The sequence below is a fragment of the Neospora caninum genome, chromosome X, assembly GCF_000208865.1.
Source record: "Neospora caninum Liverpool complete genome, chromosome X".
NCBI lineage: Eukaryota > Apicomplexa > Conoidasida > Eucoccidiorida > Sarcocystidae > Neospora > Neospora caninum.
In genome coordinates this window covers 3,984,120-3,992,425 of record NC_018396.1, presented here as the reverse complement: position 1 = coordinate 3,992,425, position 8,306 = coordinate 3,984,120, and positions in this window count along the sequence as shown.

Here is an 8,306-nt window from a genome sequence, read left to right as displayed (position 1 = left end):
GAGAAGCAAACGTCGAGGCGCGCCGCCGCATACCTCCGTTGGCGTTGTCGTGCGCTATCGTGCAAGCTCCTCTTGGGCTGGACGGAATGGACGCCGCCGCGAATGTCCTGTGTCAATGAAGTTCTGTTGCGATGGTTCCTGCGGAAATCTCAATTGCCCTGAGCAGGTGTGCTCTTCAACTATAGTTGAGCTCTCACAGTCCACCCTATCTGAGCTCTGGGCTGTTGCGATGGAGACGCCGGTTGCAGTACGCACGCAATCGATGGCACCCCCTCTTGGGGCTAGGTTCATTCCTCTGGAAGTCCTAATTTACGTCGTAGTTGTTCCATCGAACCCACCAACCACAACAACTAAATGTCAACGGAAGAGACTGGTTCGATCACACGGTTCACCCCTAGTGTACAACACTCGGTTGGCCGCGCGTCTGTGGCGCTTTCTGCGGAAGTCTGAGCCATGGGAGTGCAGACATCACACGTGCCTGTAGTAGGAATCGGAGACCGCTGCAGCATCAGAAGGCCAGATGGCCTTGAGAAAGGATGCAAATAACGAAATTCTACCAGTGTCAAACTCGTCGAATCCGTGTCTGTTCTCCTTTCGTGCGCCACTGGTGGAACTGTTCAGTGGTTCGAAAAAACGGCCTTTTTCAGAGCGATGTTCAAAGGCGGTGGGCCAAAGTCCTGCTCTTTGAGGTCTCCGCCAGCCCACAAAATACAGCAATGATCTGCTCCTAGTACCACTTGCAGCGCAAGTTGCAGCCTCCCACCACCTCTCTCCACCGTGCTACAGTTGGTGTAGGCAGATCTGTGATATCTTCGTGCTATACTCAGTATCAACGAGTGATGCAGAATTCCTCCTACTCAGCCGCGTCCCGCGGTTCTATCGTTCTTCATCCCCGCTCTTCCGGTCAGAAGGGGTTCGTTAACGCCTGGGATATGTCACATTGATGACTCCTCTCCAGCTCCATTCATCCGTAACCGCAACGTTGCTGCGGCCCTGCGGTGGGTGTCTTGTCTGTGCTTTCTCGCGGACTCAGGTAATTCATCCCACGTACAGCGCGTAAACTCAACAATGAGCGAACTGTCCGTGGAAATCAGGAGTTTCAGTCAGCAGACTGCAGAAAGCGTGCCTTAACATAGGTGGGAAAGTTACGTTGCGGCGAGCACCGGAAGCAAGAATCACGCGGAACCAGTGAATCGTCCAGTAGAATTCCCGTAAGCGGAGTCGGCACTTTTTCGTATCCAAACCGGCTGTTTTGTATACTCGACAATCGACACGGACAAATGACTCGATGCTGGGTCCCCTCACAACATTGCTAACAAGAGACAGCGTCCCATGGCAGCCGGCCACGTTCTTTTCACTTGGCCATCATCTCATAATTCATGCTGTCTTCGCCATCAAAGTACTTGAGATTCAGTTGTATCCAAGCTAGTACCTTTGAAACTGACAGCCCTCCACTTAGTTGGTAGCGGGGGCGCGATGTCGGCTGCCCTGAGTGATTTGAAAGAGGGGTATGCCACTGGCCGGACAGACTGCAGAAACTAATGGGTGTCCTTATCTGGCACGTCATCGTACTGGAACGCTGTTAGCGGTACTACGAGGGTATGTTGCTCAGCGATAGCTTTCGGGTGCAGTTGCTACTTCACAAGGCACGAATGTCCCACCCTTTTCGTTCATTTTCCGTACGCAAATGGAATCGCTAACAGTATCCACCCAGCATCCAGTGCACACCCAATTTTTTCAACCCCAGATGTGACGAACCCTTTGTCGCCGCCGGTCTCGCCAGTTGCTCGGAAGAAACTCGATAGTTTCAGCCTGCAACGCATGTGGAGCCAGGCGGCGGGGAGAATCAGCAGAAGAATGACGTGGTGCGACTTCGTGCGCAGCCTGGTGTTCCTCGCACGCTAACACATGGCCGGTAGCTGCCTTACGAAAACTTGACGTACGCCGACGGAAAACCTTTCCTGCCTGAATGACATTCCAATAGGTAGCACTCAAAACTACCTTGCTGCTACACTCCATATCTCGAAGGTAAAAGTTTCCACTCCACATGCAGCTGCATGGAATCCCGCTAAGCGGAGACCACCCAAGAACCACCAGCAAGTAGGCAGGATCCTGCAGCGTCCGGGCACTCGCCACAGAAACGATAGTCCTTGACTCCAAGCGAATCGATGGGTACATCACAATGCCTCCCAAAATCCAGTGTCCGTAAGAGGTTTGGAACTGAATCTGATTGGTGTTCATGGCGGTGCAGCGCAGAAGCAAGAAAGGCAAACCGACCAACTATGGTTTGGGGGTACCCCTTTCACCTGGATGAACTGCTGTCTGCATTAGGTTTAAAGGACTCCAATGCTTTCCGGCGAATTCGATGAGTGACCAGCCAGCTAGTTGTGGCAGAGGTGTATGAAAAGTTTGTTGGGGCATTCCCTCTTGTGGATGGTCGTGTTGGGGGACTGCGTATCGTGTGCCATTCCCTACCGTCAGCATAACTACAGAAATATAGATACAATTTTAAGGGAACCGGCAGACAAATTGGCTACAGGCAACTTTCAGTTGTGTGACCTATCGGTATGCGGATAAGTATGCTTACCCTATCCCGGCGTGAAATTTAGGTGTCTGACGTGTACTTTGAATTGGTGCGACGCGCCTCAGCATCGCCAACTACTCACAGGATTGCGATGGTTCCCCTTTGGTGGCATCGTCTTCAAAAACCTAGCTAGAAGGAGTTCAATCTGACCGGCAACCATTAGGCGTGTGCACCGTCCCGCATTTCTGCTCGCAACCAACGTGAGCCCATGTCTATCTCCCCGGTGTCTAATTCTCACGCTACCTTTTGGTGTATCGCTCTCTGCACCAGTACGCTGCATGGACATGTGGTACGTGGCGAGCGAATGTTGTAACGATCAATCTCAGATGCACTGCCTAGGAATGAACACATGTGGCAAAAAAGTGCCAGCACTGTTCAGTCCAGTGAAACTGGTCTTCCTGCCTTAACAGTGCAGAGGTAGCCGCGGCATCACTCCAAGGAAAACGTCGCCGAGATTTTACATTTCAGTTGACTCGGTATGCTTCCCCGAGCTGATTATAAATCACTTTGTCACGAAATCTAGGTCGACGCGCGTCTGTGGACGATGCTCGGAAACAAATTGTCACACGCTTACTCTTGTGCATCGAGGTAGCACACGGCATCCGAACACCCGAGTGATCCGTGTACAAAATGATCGCAACTTCTGTTTATCGAGTACCGGACAGCTCACAAACTTTAGAATGTCGGTAAATAATCTACCATGGGCATAGAGCCTTCGACAACTGGAGGCGCACTATCTAGCACAGATGCTGTACTACGTTCACCACCGCATTCGGCGAATCTTGACAATTTGGGTACTCTAGCGGACAAAGCTAACTCTGGTGGTTTGGCACGCTAATTCGGAATGTCTTTGTGGCACAACTTTCCTTTGATTTCCTGAGTTACACTGGAAACGGCCGCGATACCGCATTGCGCCGGAGTGAATATCGCTGCTGTCTTCTACTGTTCCGTCTTTGGAATCGGAAGTGGTAGCATGTCTGCGTTCCCTGTTACAAGTGACTGATTCGGGTGATGGTAGATCCCCCACCATTTGTTGTCATAATGGAATACCAGTTGTTGAGAGGCTAGTGGCTGTCCTTCTGATTGGCGAGGAGTTAGCAGTACCATGACAAGCCGGCGGCAGAATAGTTTGTTCGTGGACGAGTTGTGCATGCCCTTTTGGCTGCACCAGGACTCGTAGCTCTTTCGAACTTTTCTAGAAACTCTTTAATTTCCGATGAGCCCTATGGACGTGCAATCACTGGCTCATCGGCGTTCATCGGATTCGGTCAAGGTGACTCCACGTACCTCGCCGTGTCGTTATCTGGTGCATTGATGTCTTGGACGACAGTGATAGCGTTCGTCGCTCGTCTGGCTTCACGTTGGCTCTCGTATTTCCTCTCGATCCAGGGAGCAGCAGTGCGCTGCTCCCTTGAAGGACACGCGTCCTCGAGCGATACAATACAGAGGCGGTACTGTCACGCGGGCACAGGCAAGGGGACGTGGCGAAAGAACACAGGGAATTCAAAACTCCTGCGGGAGCGACATCGCGGAACACTTGCTAGTATGCCGTCACTGCGGTGCATTTGAATGCTGACGAGGAGGCTGCACCGTAGTTATGCACATGATATGCATGTTCAGTACATTGTGCGACAAGCGCCATCGTGCTGCACAAATGTCCAGTCGGAAGGCTGCTTTTCTGTGGTAGTGGGAAGTCGACATTGGAAGAAAAGTAAGAGAAGTCTAGTAGCGTTTTGACTGAACGGAACAGCAAATGCTTTATCGTATCTGGCTACAACCTAACAGAAACTGAGTCGAGCAATGCCTTCCCCGGGGCCAGGCGACCGTGCTGGAAGTGTGACGGTTTGCCACGCGCTGAATCGGGCAGATGTACTGTCAGTTGTTCAGCAGCCAGGCCTTCTCCGCTTTTTCACAGAACAAATACCGCGATAATGAGCCAGCATTGAATGGGAGTACGGACTGCAATTAACTGATACGTGCAGCGTTACTGCGCAACGTATCTGAGTAAAGGCACCGCTCGCAACCACCACCACCACTACCCGGCAGATAAACTAAATTTTACTTGGTTTGGAACCGTTACAGAGGGGTAACTAACATACGTAACGAGTCAAGACGGACTTTTTGTATATTGTATCTTTGGCACTGAGTCCAGAAATAAGGAAGATACGTGAATAACGACTCATGGAGCATTTCATGCCAACGACAAAAAGGGTCACTGCTGCGCATCCCGGTCTAGTAACCCGCACAAGAAGGGATACCTCTTGGAGGGAACAACTGGCACTACATCGATCCGCTGATTCCAACATATCTTCTACTGTGAGCGAGGTGTCATGAGGCCAGGGGGAGACGAGAGAGGCTGAACGCGTATTCAGATACCAGAAGCCATGTGATCTATATAGTATAACGGCACATTAGACCGAACCTGCGATAGATAAATATATCTTGGATGATTGTATATTAGCGGCTAAATGTCAATCAAACATGCGAATTTTAGATTTTCCATGAAATCTATTCGGAAGAAGAGGTTAGAATTTTTCCATTCAAGGGCAGTTGTAGCGGTATCTGACCAACTATAGCATTTGCTTGCTGGAACATTTTAGTTTCACGCGCCCGCTGGAACCAGAGCTGTCAGATACGCTGCTGGCTGCCACAACATGACCTCACTGAGGAGAAGCGCGCCAACACGATCCGGTTGTTTGGGAACAACTCCCTTCTGTAAGGGTCCATCAGCATTCATGGTCCCCATGGGCATCTAAAAGGCGCTAAGGCATTCTTTGTTAGAAGGGCTGAACACGGCCAACTGTCTTGTTACGTTTTTCTGAAAAGCGTTACCGAACTGGTGCAGGTACAAGACTGTTGAGCATCTCAGTGGCCCAGTCCGAATTGCCAGGCGAACGTGCCCAGCAGTCGGCCATCGTGTTGGGCCCGCCACTAAAGCAGCTGGACCTGGGTGAGAAAAATGCATCCGTTCTACCGTGAGAACACTGGCGAGATGTCCAGGGGAAAAATCGCATTTCTTCGTATTGTCTTCAGAACTGCTGGGATGCCAAGCGAGTGGCCGCGACTCCCACAGCAAGAAGGACGGCGAAGTCATTGATGGCAACGAATCCCTAACAGGACTTTTGGAACTGTGGTGTCTATCGCGAACGATTAAGTGAGCGTTTTGCACACCCAAGCCGTTGGCCGCACGTTTGCCAGTTTCAGGATTGTGTGGCTCCACCCCTCGGGCGAAACGTCTGTTGGCGAGCCGAGCCGGAGGAGTCTTTTCGCTTCGGGCGAAGCGCAGGCCGTCGCATGCGAAGTATGTGATGCCGCACTCGAGATTTCGTGGTGTTGGAAACGCTGGCTGAATCACTTCTGGTGTCTGTTTTTCATTTACCCTTCCTCTTTCTCCTGACTGCGAGACAAGCTGTCTGGCATAACCTCCACTCAACGCTACCAGTCCAACGCGCACAGTTGTGAAAGCAGTTCTGACGGGTGTCTGTGTGCGCCACAGGAGCGGCTTCATTCCTCCGGTGATCCTTATCGCTTCAATCGTGTGTGTTACGCGCTGGCTACGTTGCTACTGTCTATTTTCGTGATATCTAAAAGACGGATACGACGCTTCGGTCGGATCATTCAGAGGAGAGCATCGGAGAAGCCGCTGCATCAGACCTAACCGCACCATCAATCCTCGGGAATATTGGCCGTACTGCCACTCCCTCTGGCCTTAGGCGGAGGCGTTCATTTTTTTGCACCACGTTGTTAGTCCAGGTGCCATACGATAAAGACAAATACCGGCAAGTACCGACGTACAACAAGCCGGACAACCTACGTATCACCGGTGCGTCGTATGTGCCTACCGTGTTTGAACAGATTTGTGTAACGGCATTTTCAAATGACAATTTACGACCGTAGACAGCACAAGTCTTCTCCCTTGCGGGCGGAGCAGTATCCTTACGCTGCTCTCAGTAGTCATACCGAGCCCCTGTCACCTCCCCCTGTAAAGTGTAGACACCATTGGGCACTACCTTACAGTGTTCGTGTGTAATGCATACAGAAAATCACGTCGTAGGAATTTGGTGTGCTGGAGCCAGTGCGTATGCTTTCTTGTCTGGTTCGTACATGCGAGCATTGTACTCCCGTATGCATGGCGGGCAAAAACCAATTTTTGCATCTTTGCGAGCCTGTATCGTTCGGCGACGCTTCGTCTCCTGCTCCTCTATGGTCTTTTTAAGCTGCCGTCTTTTCCCTGTCGGCGCTTCTGGTGACGTGTCGGAGCACTCACGAATGGAGTAAAGCGCTTGTGGACCTCCAGGTTTGTTCCACTTCGTGCTATTGAGTGTAGAGTCAGACTCAATGCTGGTAAGCGGAGCAGAAGACTTGCAGAATCAGAGGTTGCTGAGCGTGCACCCCCCCTGTGTCGTGTTTCTCTTCTTTTTAATTGTCCAGGCCTGCTCTGATCTAGCTCTCTGAGGAGCTGAAGGTGTAGCAGAGTCCCCTCCGGTGGTCGTATCGCCCTTCTACGTACCACACACCGACACCTCAGCAGAATCAGCTATCAGCGTTCGAAGAGCTGACTATTTCACATCAGGTCCAGGCAACTGTTAAGTAGTGCTCTCGTTGCACCGGCGCTTGAGAAAGGGCGAGAACCCTCACTGCACTATTCGCATCATTCAGTGCACTCAGGGCACGCTCGCGACGCCCCCCCCCCCAACCCCCCCATCTGACTTTACCTTGCTGAGACGATAACCTGTGAAGCAGATTCCCCCCTGGCTGTAGGAAAGTATCTGAATGTAGCAGCGTAACCACCTGGAGGTCTATTCGACGCGGACTATCTGGCTCACGCTCACCCCCGGAGGCCGGTCGTGCAATCTCATACCTTTTGGGTTTCAAGAAGTCCAGGAAAGCAACTGTTTTTGTAGATTCTCTTGACACCTTGCTACTGGAAAAACAATTTCGTCCATCGGTGGACTTTTCTCATTAGTCACTCGCCTGCCAGTTTTTGCCACGGTGCCACCGTAGGCCTCGTTGGCGCGTCCTGCCAGTCGACTTGGCGGCAATTTTGTAGGAAGTTGCGGTGGTGATTGGTTGATCCGAGATGCCTGTGGCTGAATTCGGGCACAATTTGATGTTCCAAAAAGTTCTACATATCCAGAAAGACGTATTGCGTTTGCCCCGGTGTTCGTGTCAGTCTGGGGTTCCCTGGTTCCCGTGTATGGGCCGTCGGCCGAGGTGCTTGTCCCCATCTGCGCGTTCTCAAGCGTCTTTTGACGGCAGTGGAGGCGATGCTGTGCCCGACCACCCACTTCAAATCGTCGCATTGGAAAACCAAAGGGACAAGAAACGAAATCGCAGCGGCGGACGAGAAGTCGAGCAACGCCAGGCTGGGCGCGTTCCCGACGCGCGGTGCAATACAACCCGAACTCAGGTCGGGGAACCTTGCCGCTGTGCGCGAGGAAACGAATAAACGCATTGGTCCACGCGCGCATTTTTCGAAGATTGATTCGTGAAGTTTGCGTTTTTCCCCAAATCGAACGGTCGGGGAACAAGACAACAAGGGCGAAGGAGGCCCAGCCCAGTGGCGGGTACTGTGAGGCATGTGGCAGGGCAGCAACAGCCACGCCGTTTGAGCGGGTTGGCACACGCGCATTTTGTCAGGCGGACTGGCGGCTCGTCTCGAGCAATCAGAGGCCGTTCGCCGGTGTTCGCGACAGAGGCAATTTTTCTGACGAGAGAGAGG